This window comes from Marmota flaviventris, chromosome 5 (assembly GCF_047511675.1).
Source record: "Marmota flaviventris isolate mMarFla1 chromosome 5, mMarFla1.hap1, whole genome shotgun sequence".
Lineage (NCBI taxonomy): Eukaryota > Metazoa > Chordata > Mammalia > Rodentia > Sciuridae > Marmota > Marmota flaviventris.
The window spans coordinates 136,116,319-136,130,109 of NC_092502.1; positions in this window are offsets into that span (position 1 = coordinate 136,116,319).

The window sequence follows — 13,791 nt, forward strand, 5'->3', positions numbered from 1 at the left end:
ACTTTTGAAACTTCTCTCTAGCCTAAGAATATGGGACAAAGAGTAACTGTTATATAACCACCAACTGACATCATGTAACCATTCACTGAGTATAAATCAAAAAAAAAAAAAAAAAAAAAATTCCAGACTTAGAATCCTGAGATATTTTTAGTTACAGCTAAAAATAAATCTGCTTTCTGAAAATTCTTCTGGTATCCAGCTTCATCTGTCCTACATCAACTGGTTTTAACAAAGTTTACAAAAAATCCAGGGAAATTTTCATTATTCCATTTTCAAGCTGGAGAATAATTTTCTGTAGCTCCATGGTCTGTCCTTTTAAGACAAAAATCCAACTCTCAAATTAAGGAGATGGCCCTTCCCCTAAGCTTGTGTCCACTGGGACCATGATTATAAGGTAGAGTTGATGGATAATACATTGTCTTTGAAATAATCCCTTTTTCATTTACTCATCTCTGTCCCTTCATGTCCAGTAGGTTCCAGTTTCTGCGGATATAAAATTGTGACAAACACATTATTACTATTTCAGGGATGTCAAGAGGATACATGAAGATGCTGGGTTTCTTTGCAAATCCTTCCAGAATAATCACATCTCTATTCTTGATTTTAATTGAAATGGTTGACTGGATTATAAAATTATGCACCTAGTCTCTTTATCAAAAGTTTTTAAAGACACACATTGGTCCTAACTCCAGAGAAATTTCCAAATCATCAAGTAATATAATTCTTTGCTTGGTGTTGTTTTGATTCTTGCTTGGCCATTATTTCCTCAATTTTACCCTTCTTTTGCAATTTTCTATAAGCTGCAAAAGAAAACCATCCTGCATCTTGAACATATATTTTTTATAAAAGGACACAGTTCTACAATTGGCAGCAGCTCTCTGATCCCCCTCAAATAATACCCTTTTCATGTAAAAAATATGCATGGGCCCCATATCAACATTCCTAAATTTCTTAATCCATTTCAGCATCAACACTAAGTTCAAAATCTTCCTTCACAAACTTAGGTGTGGTCTTTAAAAATGCATTTAAGATGTAAATTCAGATGAGGTTATTCTAAAATAGTCTGGTAGGCCCTTAACCTTTTATCTCTGATGAACTGAAAAGAAGGCATGATGTGAAGTGAAGGACACATCACAAGAATGCCATGTGTAGATAGAGGTGCAACTGTGAGCCAAGGAGACCTAGGGATTAGTGGCCATCCACACAAGGTAGGAAGATACAAGCATTCTACTCAGAGCATGTCCCTGTTGACTCTTTGACTCTGGATTTCTAACCTTCAAAAATGTACAAAAAAAAAAAAAAAAAGCTGCTTTAACCCACCCAGTTTGTGGTACTTCATTATGGCAGCCCTGGGCAAAATAGCCTGGTGTTGGCACTGGGAAGTACCAACAAATGCTCTAACAAATATCTAAAAATGTGGATCTTCTGTTTGATATACATACAGTTAGTGTCTCAATATGTTTCAGTAAATTAACAGATTTATTTAATAAAGAAAAACACAATTGCTACATTGTAAGGAAAACAGGAAGTAGAGAAGTGGGATTTTAATCTATTAAAATTAAATAAAAAGCTACAATCATATTTTCTGCTCCCAATTGTCAGGGACTAGAAGGAAATTCTCCTTCAAAGATTAGCCTGACAGCCCCCTGGGAGACATCCTGCCTGGGAGGCATCCTGTAGCTACCTATCTCCCTGGAACATCCTGTGGTTATCAGGATCATCAGACATCTTGCACCTGGCAGTTTTACCACCCACATCCAGCAATTGTTGATTAGAGAGCTTCCCCATCCCCAGCATATAAATACCCCTGTGTGAAAAATAAAAGTTGGCAGCTTGATCAGAATTTTTGTCTTGCTGTCACCTTCCGTGTCTCTTGTCCCTTCATTCCTCCCCATCTAGGTTCGCTGTCCACGTTGATGTGTCCTGCTGGACGGGACACCCAATGTAGAGTGGATGAATGGGAGATTAAAGTACAGAGTAGTGCCATCCATATGGATGTTATGGAAGTAAGAAATTTTTGTCTCCTCTTTCATCTTTTTTAGGATAAGAGATAAAAGGTAAGAAATAGTCCATTTTTCATGTTATTACTCATTTTCACTTTGTTTACTAAATTAGAGACTAGAAATTTCCTAAAATATTTTGAAGATGGAGAGAGACTCTGTCCTGACTAAACTTGAGTTACATTCTTCTGAGGTCTCTCTACTCAGGTAGGCCTGATTTTTGGGTTTCTGCAGTTTTCCCTACATTATATAATTGTAGCTAAAATCATGTGATGTCAGAACCTCCTACCCTTGATGATATCTGATCACCCTCATTTGCTGATCCAATTCCACATCCTTTACCATGTTTCAGTTAATATCTGATCAACTTGGACTGTCCTCAGCCAGGATTCTGTTATGTATGTTTAGCCAGAATCCCCTTTACTCCTGATGGTTCCACTTAGTAATTACCCATCCACTGATCTCCATTCTATTCCTTTAGGTATAAATCCACATTTTCTTTGTTGAATTCAGAAATGAGCTCAATCATTCTACTTTGCTGCCAATACTCATTCTATGCCGCAGCCCGGGGGTGACCAGCAACTTGTGTAGACTGATACAGCAGGAGTGGGAGCGGTTTATTGTAGAACAGGAGGGATATATATATATATATATATATATATATATATATATATATATATATATATATATATACACATTACACACAGCTTATCTTAATTAACATAAACTAGATACAGCAGTCAATCAATAAGGAATCTCCACACTTAATGGCTCACTGGCATTACTTCACAAACCACTCCCTCTGCAAAATGCGCCATCTTGACTTGTTTACAGACTAACCATTCTAGCAGTTCCTGAGTTATCTGTTATCATTTAAGGAGTCATTACCACACATTAGATTTTTTTTCTTTATTGCACCATGTAAAAATCTCTGAACTTTCAGTTTTCAATACTAAACATTCGGAGACTGAGCACCCTTACTTGACCATTTACCATACATGTAAAAAATATGAAGCCTTCAATCTTCTATTATTTCATTGATTTTACAGACAGTGAAAATGTCACTTGAGAATGTTAGTTATTTAATTGACTCAGAGAAAAAATCAAAACAAAGCAATTAAACAAACAAAAACAACAACAACAACAACAAAAAACCCCACAAAGTATATGCACACATAATTTCTCACACACTGAATAGTTATTTTTTCAAACTTCTTTAGGACACGTGTAGATTGAGAGTAACAAGGTAGAATAAGATATTCCATACAAATGGAATTCAAAAGAAGAAAAGAGTAATCATATTTATGTTAGATAAAATAGATTTTAAATTTAAAAAAGTAAAACGAGAACCCAAAGCTCTTAATATACTGATATAAGAGTCAAATTAGAAGAAATAAAAATTCTAAATATATATTTCCCCAATTTTGGAGCACACAAATATATAAAGCAGTATTAATAGACTTAAAGTGAGAGATAGACTACAATACGATAATAGTAAAGAAGCTTATTACCTCACTTTTAGCAATTAATGGATCATCCAGAAAAAAATAAACCAACATGGAAACATCAGGGTTATATTGTACCCCAGTCCAAATTGATCTATCAGACATCCACAGAACATTCCAAAATTGGTGACTACACATTCTACTCAAGAGTGTGTCAAACATTGTTGGGACAGATCATATGATGGTCTAAAAAATTTGTTGCAATGAATGTAAAAAACAGCGATTAATGCTTTTATTGAAAAAACAGAAAGATCCCAAGTGAACAACAAATTGCTATATCTCACATTAGAAAAAGAACAATAACAAAGGAAAACAGAATTAGTAGGAAGAGAAAAAGTGAAGACATGAGCAAAAATAAATGAAAAATATACAAAAATATGTAAACTAATTAAATGAGAGCTATTTCTTTGAATACATAAACAAAATCGACAAATTCTTAGCTAGACTAGGAAAAAAAGAAAAGACTCAAATAAATAAAATCATAAAAGACACACACATTGCAGCTGATATCACGGAAATACAAAGAATCATTAGAGATGGTTATAAACAACAAATTTCATAACAGAACAAATGGACAACTTCTTGTACACATAAAGGCTAACTTACCTTCTGCTCTTTCTCCCAATTTTTATTCAAATAATACCAAGAAATTCATCACTAAACACCCATGCTTCTAATTTATCACTTATGAATAGTACTCTCTATTCCCCTTACACTACTGCACACGTTTTGCTTTTGTAAAGCAATTATCACATTCTACTATCTATTTTGTATACATTTACATGATTTTTATTGGTTATCTTTTAGACTTTTTTGTACTAGAATTTAATTCATAAGAGATCAAGTATCCTTGTTTATTTGGTGAAGACACATAATCTGATTTCTGGAATAGTACCTGGCACATTGTCAATGAAAATAAAAAATTAAAAAATAAAAGCTACTGTAACAAATGAAGGCTAAATAATACACAAATGAATGATGAATGGATAGTAGAAAAAAATCAAGGATAAAACAACAACAAAAAAAAACATTAGAGGTAAATGAAAACACTGATAGAACATAAAAATCTCTGGGACACTATGAAGGCAGTAATAAGAGGAAAGTTTATTACATTGAGTGAATTCATTCAATAAAAGAATAAAAAGTCAACAAATAAATAACCTAACAAATCAACACCCAAAGCAGTAGAAGACAGGAAATAATACAAATCAGTGCTAAAATTAATGAAATAGACACAAAAGAAACAATTGAAAAAATTGTCAAAACAAAAAGTTTGTTTTGTCTTTTTGAAAAAAATAAACAAAATAGATAAAACTTTGGACATGCTAAGAGAGAAAGCTTAAAATACTAAAATGTGAGATGAAGAAAGAAATATCACAACAGACACATCTGAAATACAGAAGATAATTAGAACTTATTTTGAAAATTTATACTTTAAAGAATAGAAAATATTGAAGACATCAAGAAATGTTTAGAGACATATGACCTACCCAAACTGGGGGAGGTCATACATGATTTAAACAGATAAATTTCAAGTAATGAATTTGAAAATGCCACCCAAATCCTACCAATGAAGCAAAGCCCAGGACCAGAAGGATTCTCAGGTGAGGTCTACAAGATGCTCAAAGAAGCATTAATACCAAAACTTCACAAAGTATTCCATAAACTAGAAAAGGAGAGAAGCCTTCCAAACTCATTATATAAGACCAGTATCAACCTGATATCCAAACTAAACAGACACATCAAGGAAAGAAAACTTCAGACCAATATCCCTGATGAACATAGATGCAAAAATTCTTAATAAAATTCTGTCAAATTGCATACAAATCATATTAAAAAGACAGTGCACCACAATCAAGTGGGATTCAACCCAGGGATGCAGAGTTGGTTCAACATATAGAAATCAGGGCTGGGGATGTGGCTCAAGCGGTAGCGTGCTTGCCTGGCATGCGTGTGGCCCGGGGTTTGATCCTTAGCACCACATACAAACAAAGATGTTGTGTCCGCCAAAAACTGAAAAATAAATATTGAAATTCTCTCTCTCTCTCTCTCTCTAAAAAAATATAGAAATCAATAAATGGAAGTCATCACATTAAAGAATTAAAAATAAGAATCATATGATCACCTCAATGGATGCAGAAAAAGCATTTGCAGAAAAAGCATTTGACAAAATACAGCACACCTTCATGTTCCAAACACTAGAAAAACTAGGGATAGCTGAAACACACCTCAACACTGTAAAAGCTATATATGCTAATCTCAAGTCCAGCATCATTCTAAATACAGAAAAATTGAAAGTATTCCATCTAAAAACTGGATCAAGACAAGGATGTTCTCTTTCACCACTTCTATTCAACATCATTCTTGAAACTCTAGGCAGAACAATTAGAAAAAAAAGAAAGAAATAAAAGGAATACAAATAGTTAAAGAAGAACTCAAACTATCAATACTTGCTGATGACATTTTTTCTATATCTACAAGATCCAAAAACTTCCACCAGAAAACTTCTAGCACTAATAAATGAATTCAGTACAGTAGCAGAATACAAAATCAATACCCATAAATCAAGCTCATTCCTATACATCAGCAATGAATCCATTGAAAGAGAAATTAGGAAAACTACTCCATTCACAATAGCCTCAAATAAAATAAAATAAAACACCTGGAAATCAAAAGCGGTGAAAGACCTATACAATATAAACTACAGAATGCTAAAGAAAGAAATTGAAAATGTCAGAAGATGGAAAGATCTCCCATACTCCTGGATAGGAAGAATTAATATTGTAAAAATGACCATACTATCAAAAGCATTATACAGATTTAATGCAATTCCTATTAAAATCCCAATGGCATTCTTCATAGAAATAGAAAAAGCAGTCATGCAATTCATCTGGAAAAATAAGAATCCCAGAATTGCTAAAGCAATCCTTATCAGGAAAAGTGAAGCAGGAGGCATCACAATATCAGACCTTGAACTATGCAACAGAGCTATAGTAACAAAAATGCATGGTATTGACATCAAAATTGACTGTAGACCAATGGTACAGAACAGAGGACACAGAGACAAACCCACATAAATACAGTAATTAATACTAGATAAAGGTGCCAAAAACATTCACTGTAGAAAAGATATCCTATTCAACAAATGATGCTGGCAAAACTGCAAATCCATGTGTAGTAAAATGAAACTAAACCTCTATCTCTCACCCTGAACAAAAATCAACTCAAAGTGGTCCAGAGACTTAGGTACTAAAACAGAGACCCTGTGCCTAAGAGAACAAAAAAATAGTACCAAATCTTCAATTCTTTGGCCTGACATCCTTAACAAGACTCAGAAAGTGCAAGAAGTAAAATCAAGAGTCAATAGATTGGATGGGTTCAAATGAAAAAGCTTCTTCTCAGCAAAGAAAACAATAATGTGATGAGAGAGCCTACAGATTGGGAGAAAATCTTTACCAAATGCACCTCCAATAAAGCATTAATCTGTAGGACATATAAAGAATTCAAAAAACACCAAAAAAACAAATAACCCAATTAATAAGTGGACTAGGGAACTGAACAGACACTTCACAGAAGAAGAAGAAATACAATTGATCAGCAAATTTATGAAAAAGAGTTCAACATCTCCAGCAATTAAGGAAATGTGAATCAAAACTACTCTAAGATTTCATCTCACTTCTGTCAGAATGGCAATCATCAAGAATACAGGCAACAATAAATGTTGGCAAGGATGTGGTAAAAAGCACACTCATACATTTCTGGCAGGACTGCAAATTGGTGCAACCACTATGGATAGCAGTGTGGAGATTCCCCAGAAAACTGGGAATGGAACCACCATTTGACCTAGCTATCCCACTCCTTGGCTAATACCCAAAGGACTTAAAATTAGCATACTCTAGGGATGCAGCCACATCAATGTTTATAACAGCTCAATTCACAATAGTTAGACTATGGAATCAACCTAGGTGTCCCTCAATAGATGAATAGATAAAGGAAATGTGATATATATACTTAATGGAATATTACTCGGCTTTAAAGAAGAGTGAAATTATGGCATTTGTTAGTAAATGGTTGGAGTTGGAGACTATCATGCTGAGTGAAATAAGCCAATCCCATAAAACCAAAGGCTAATTGTTTTTTCTAATATGCAGATGCTAATTCACAATAAGGAGGAATAGTGTTACCTTAGATTAAGTAGAGAGAAGTGATGGGAAGGGAGGCAAGGGGATGTGGGGATAGAAAAGATGGTAGAATGAAACAGACATTATTACTGTATGTATATATGTGACTATATTACCAATAAGATTCTGCAACATGTACACTCAGAAAGATGAGACATTATATCACATCTATGTATGTATAATATATCAAAGTGCATAAATTAATTCTACTGTCATGTATAACTAACTAAAACGAATTAAAAATAAATAAATACATATATAAATAAATGCTGGAATGGTACAAAAAAAAATTACCATGCTTTCAATAAAGTTTAAATCCACTGAGAACAAATTTATTGCCTTCAATGATAAGAAAATTTGGAAGTTTAAAAGTACTGTGTATAGAAATGTCACCAACAATGGGTGTATTAAAATAAAAACACTATATGAGATCAATCAGTATTTAACCTTATTTCACCTTGCTATTTGATTTCTGGGTAATTCTGAGAGTTTGGCTTGAGATTTATCAACTATTAATTATATAAGCTATTATACAACTAAATAATTATTTGATAGATACACTATAGAATTATTATCCAAACAAAACAAAATGAGTAAAATAGAAGAGTGATCAGAGATGATTGGGGAAGAGATTGTTTCAGAAAAATGAAATTCTGTGAAATAGCCTAAGTGCCCAAATATAATTTAAATGCAAAGAATCACAGAAGGTTAATTTGTAATATATCCTCGTTATGGTTTCGGAATGTGTCATCATGGCTAGAGGAAATTATATTTTCCACAATTCTGTTCCATGTATGTGTTCCATTAGGGTTGGCTAAAGGGAAGATTTTTGTGATATTTTTGGAAGTTTTAAGAATATAGTAGCTATTATACAGCTGCACTTACAGCTGCTGATCTGCTGACTTAATTCATTAGAATGAGGCAGCAACTGAACTTCCTTCTGCTGGATCCTTCCTCACCACGAAGACTTCTGGGTCAGGCAAGTTTAGCCAGCTCCTCGAGAAATGATCTGGACTTGCACAGGATCCATTCATCACAAAACTCAGTGGCAATAAGTTGTGATAGATACTCCAGTCCATTGTGGTAGGGTATCAGGACAGACTTTTATGTTCCTACCACCATTCCAAACTATCTTTCCAGTTTATATCAATACCTAATAAGAGATGAGAAAGAAACAACTGTATAGTAATCTGCGCCAGTCTCACAATTATATCGGGCAACTTTCTTGTCACAAATCCCATACTTACCTGCTGGTTCCTTTCACTATTGAAACATGACTGATAAATACTGTTAAACAAGCTTTGAAAAGTAGGTAACAGAATATTCAAATATTACAGATAAAATCAGGAAAGGATATTGAGATCTTGGTCAATTGCAGATTGTAACATTACTATAACTGAAACCTAAAAAAAATTATTTTAAGAAGAGTAAGATTGGACTAGATAATAAAAACTATTGCAGAAGTTAGGCAAAAGATTATGCTTAGGGAAATGATCATAATGTAGAAGATATATAGAGAACATACCTTAAAATCGATAAATTCATAATGGTAGGTAAGATACTATTGTCTGGTATTAGCAGAAAAGAAACTATGAATGGAATTGAATTAATGATTTATTTGGAATGGAAAACTGAATTCATCTTATCATCAGGAAGATTTCATAAATTCTAGTCTTCCACATTGAATTTGAGATAGTTTTGAGGTATGCATGAAAGGTACTCATTTAATATTTCATTACTAGGAAATGTGATAAGTAGAAAATATAAAAAGGAGTCAGCCATGTTTATGTGGTAACTATGAGCCCAACTAGAACAAGGTGGTTAAAAGCAAATAGACCTTAGAATTAATTTCTAAGAAATTTCAGGTTTATTAGCATTACCATTCTGAAATGGTTTGACTATATTTTTTAACAATTGATGGAATTTCGGGTTTGTTTATGAAATCACGAATCATTTCCCTATTTGAAGAATTTATGTGATATTGTGTGCAGTGAGTATATCTGAGACATCTTATTTCATGTGCATCATAATCTAAACTTAACTGAAAAAAAATGCATTCAGTTGAATATGATGAAGTACCCATTACTATAAGATATATCTGAGGCTGGAGCTGGAGCTCAGTGGTAGAGTGCATGCCTACCACAAGTGAGACACTGGGTTCAATCATCAGCACCACATAAAAATAAATAAAGGTATTGTGTCCATCTACAACTAAAAATATTTTTTTTAAAAAAAAAGAATATATCTGGCCTCCAAGTGTGGAATTTTTTTTGCTAACATATTAATTGTAAACTATCTCACTATTAGTGTTCTAAACATAATATTACATAATAATTTTAACTGGAAATATACATTCAATTAAATTACTAATATAGTTCTGCATGGTAATAATTAGTGGTAACATATAATACTTTTTGGTCAGAGTTCTATTTAAGTTTCTGGTGGGCCAAGTGTTCTGGCAATTCCTGTAATGACAGCTACTTTGGAGGCTGAGGCAGGGAGGTCACAAGTTTAAGGTCAGCCTGAATACTTTAAGGAGACCTTTTCTCAAAACAAAATAAAAAGAGTTGGATATAGTTAAGAAGTGGAGAGTTTCTCTAGCATACAGGAAGCCCTGGCTTGAGCCCCTAGCTCTAAACTCTAAAATCAGAGTTTTTGTTTTTGTTCTTACTTATCAGATAACTCAACAAAATATATTATTGAAAAATTACTTTAGAAACATATTTAATATATAATTTTTAATTTAAAAATTATTGTACATACATGTGTTACTGAATATGAGAGGTCACACAGAGCAACTATAAATAATTATTTTCATCTAGCAGAGCGTAAAGCAGGATCATAAAAAAAGTGTCACCGAAGAAACACATGGAACATTACTCTTGAGTGGTGTTACAAATTCTTCCCCAGCAAAACCACAAATAATGCTTGCAATCATTCTATCCTGTGATACCTAGGAATCTACCAAACAGACTCTGAGCAGCACATCATCATCGATCCCTCACTTGACCTCCTTTCATGGTGCCCTCCAGGTGACTTTGTGCAGTGAGTATATCTAAGGCATTTTATTTCATATACATCATAATCTAAATCTCTTTCTATAGAGTGAACGTCATTGAACCATGGATTACTTAGCTTGCACTCTGGTGCATTTTGCTCTAGGAAAGTCTGCAATAATTCATATTTTCCCATTTTGCCTGTTTTTTTAAAGCCCCAAAGTGCTGGGCAGTGCTTTGCAATGGCCTCTGTAGTTCTACTATTGCAATGAACATCAATCAAAGACTGTAAACATGCAGGCATTTTTTTCTTTCACATATGCTCAAACTTCAGAACACAAATACAAATCAAACAGCAAAGAAAAAATATGATTTTTAGGTTGATACATTTTTGAACAATCAAATAACCTTTAAAGCCAATTTGATGACTCTTCTTCTTCCTCTTCCTTGTTCTCTTCCCTTATCCTACTTCTTTGCTCTTATCTCTTTAAGCATAGTTTTAAATTTTCATATAATAATCCATTTAATTTTAAATTATGTTCAGTTTGAAGTTGTATTTTTAAAATTATCCAAATAAAACCTCTTTAGGAAGTCAATTAATTAAAAAAGAGGTAATGGTGGAATATTTTAGGTATACAAAGATATTATAATACATTTATGTAAAGAACAATTAGAAATATCACCTCTATTTTTATATCAATGCTCTAAAAACTTTGTAATGTGCATAGCATTCACCTAACTCACCCTGAGAACTTAAGTTCTGAAACAGTATTTTGAGTTTATAACAAAAATTCTTAATTTCTAACAACTTTTTGATTGATGCTAATATTCCTAGATTGCATTGTGAGTAGCAAAGAGGTACATAGCAATGATGAAAATCTGTAATGTAAAATGAGATACAGAGAGCAAGAGTGAGTTCTTGAAGTGTAAAGCCAAAATATAATATCATGAGACTACTGTATGTCAAACACTGATTGATAAAATTATATGTGTTCACTCATTCAACAGTTACAAGAATTATCAGAGATAAGTCACCCTCATTGATTACATTTACAGATGAGGAATCTAATGTACAAAATAGTATGTTACCAAAATACTAGAGTCCCATTTTTAGAATCTACGACATTTTTAAAAGATATGTTCTCTCTTATAAGTAAAGTAACACTATTGCATTTAGCCATAATTCATCACAAAATTTAAACAAAACAAAAAGAGCTACTACTGAATAAATAATATATTTAATCTTTTTTTAAAGAGAGAGAGAGAGAGAGAAATAGAGAATTTTTAATATTTATTTTTTTTTAGTTTTCAGCGGACACAACATCTTTGTTTGTATGTGGTGCTAAGGATCAAACCTGGGAGGCACGCATGCCAGACAAGCACACCACCGCTTGAGCCATATCCCCAGCCCAATATATGTAATCTTGCTTAAAATTTTGATTCATTTTAAAATGTGGTAATAACATGCTCTTTCTAATTTTTGAATCACTTTAACTGTCTAAATACATGTTTAAACCAAAGATCTGATGTAATGCAAATATATATATATATATATATAACTTATAAATACAAAAATAAATATTCCATATATATATAGCAGAGACCTCTAAATCACAGATAAAAATTTTAATTATTTGCACACCAGGAATATTACTGTTAGTTCCAACAATGATCCTGAATGACACTTGGTTCAAATGAATTTTGAGGAAATAAGGTGCCTATGGAACTGCCATGAACAAGCAGAGTACCAAGGATCCAGAGACTTCTGTTCCATGCTCTACTCTATATGGGGATATCTTCCCACCTCATTGCAGATATCACAGGAGAACAATAGCAACACTAGTATCCAACCACAACATCAGTGTCTTTATTTCACACTGTGTGACAATGGTTACAGTTGTGCAATCAGAAATAATTAACTTTGCAGTGTTTACTACCCTATTTATATAATTGTGTGTAACAATTTGATATTTGACAGAAATATTAATAACAAGAGGACAGTTCATATTATGGACACAATCTATGGAAGAATTAAAAGTAATGAAGATTTTCTCCCTGATAAGGAACAGGAGTTTGTTGTACTACACTTCTGTTACTCTAAAATACAATCAGTGTTTTCCAAATAGTAACAGAAGATTTCTGAAGTACTAGAAACTGTACAAATAGTGACATAAAGATGTGAGAAGTTGGGGCTGGGGTTATGGCTCAGTGGTAGAGTGCTCTCCTCGCACTTGCAAGGCCCTGGGTTTGGTCCTCAGCACTACATAGTAATAAATAAATAGATAGATAGATAGATTAATTAATTAAAGTTATTGTGTCCAACTACAACTACCAAAAATAAATAATAAAATAAATAAATAAATAAAAGATGTGAGAATGTGCTCTTGAAATTGGACAGGACATTCTGGCCAAATAAATAAATCATAATTAAAAGAGTTGAGGGAGTGAGAGCTCACTATTTTTAGAACAGAAAAGAGAAGATGCAATTTTGTCTTTTTCTTGCTAAGTATAGTTTATAATCTGTGGCCATTGCACAAAAAATCAAATACAAAGGGCTTTACAAGCTTGAAAAAAGAACAGTATTCTGTGTGAGTACATGGAAATACTCAAGCTACATTGTATACATTGACTACATGAATTACAGAAGATTGACAATTGGAGTAAAAATACCCAAAGTGTACAGCTTATGAAATAGTCCTTCCATAAGAAAATTAATGATTGAGAATAATATGCAAAATGAGAGAGAGAATATGTAAATAACTAATTAAATTCCGAACAATTAGAACCAAACAGAAAAGACCTGTGATTGATTAATGGTCATAGATTTTTGAATTGATGGGATTATTGCTTGCTAACTTTCTTAGTGGTTTGTGTGTCCTAGCTTATCTACATGGACACATATCTGTGTGTGTTTGTGTGTGTGTGTGTGTGTGTGTGTGTATATATATATATATATATATATATATATATATACATATATATACACACTCTAATACTAACACCACTTAGGAAAGAAGACAAATGTAGACACCAGCCCAAATGGAGTTGATTTTTTATGAATTGCTTTTCCACCAAAGGATTCTAATCAAAGAGGAGAAGAAAATGCAGA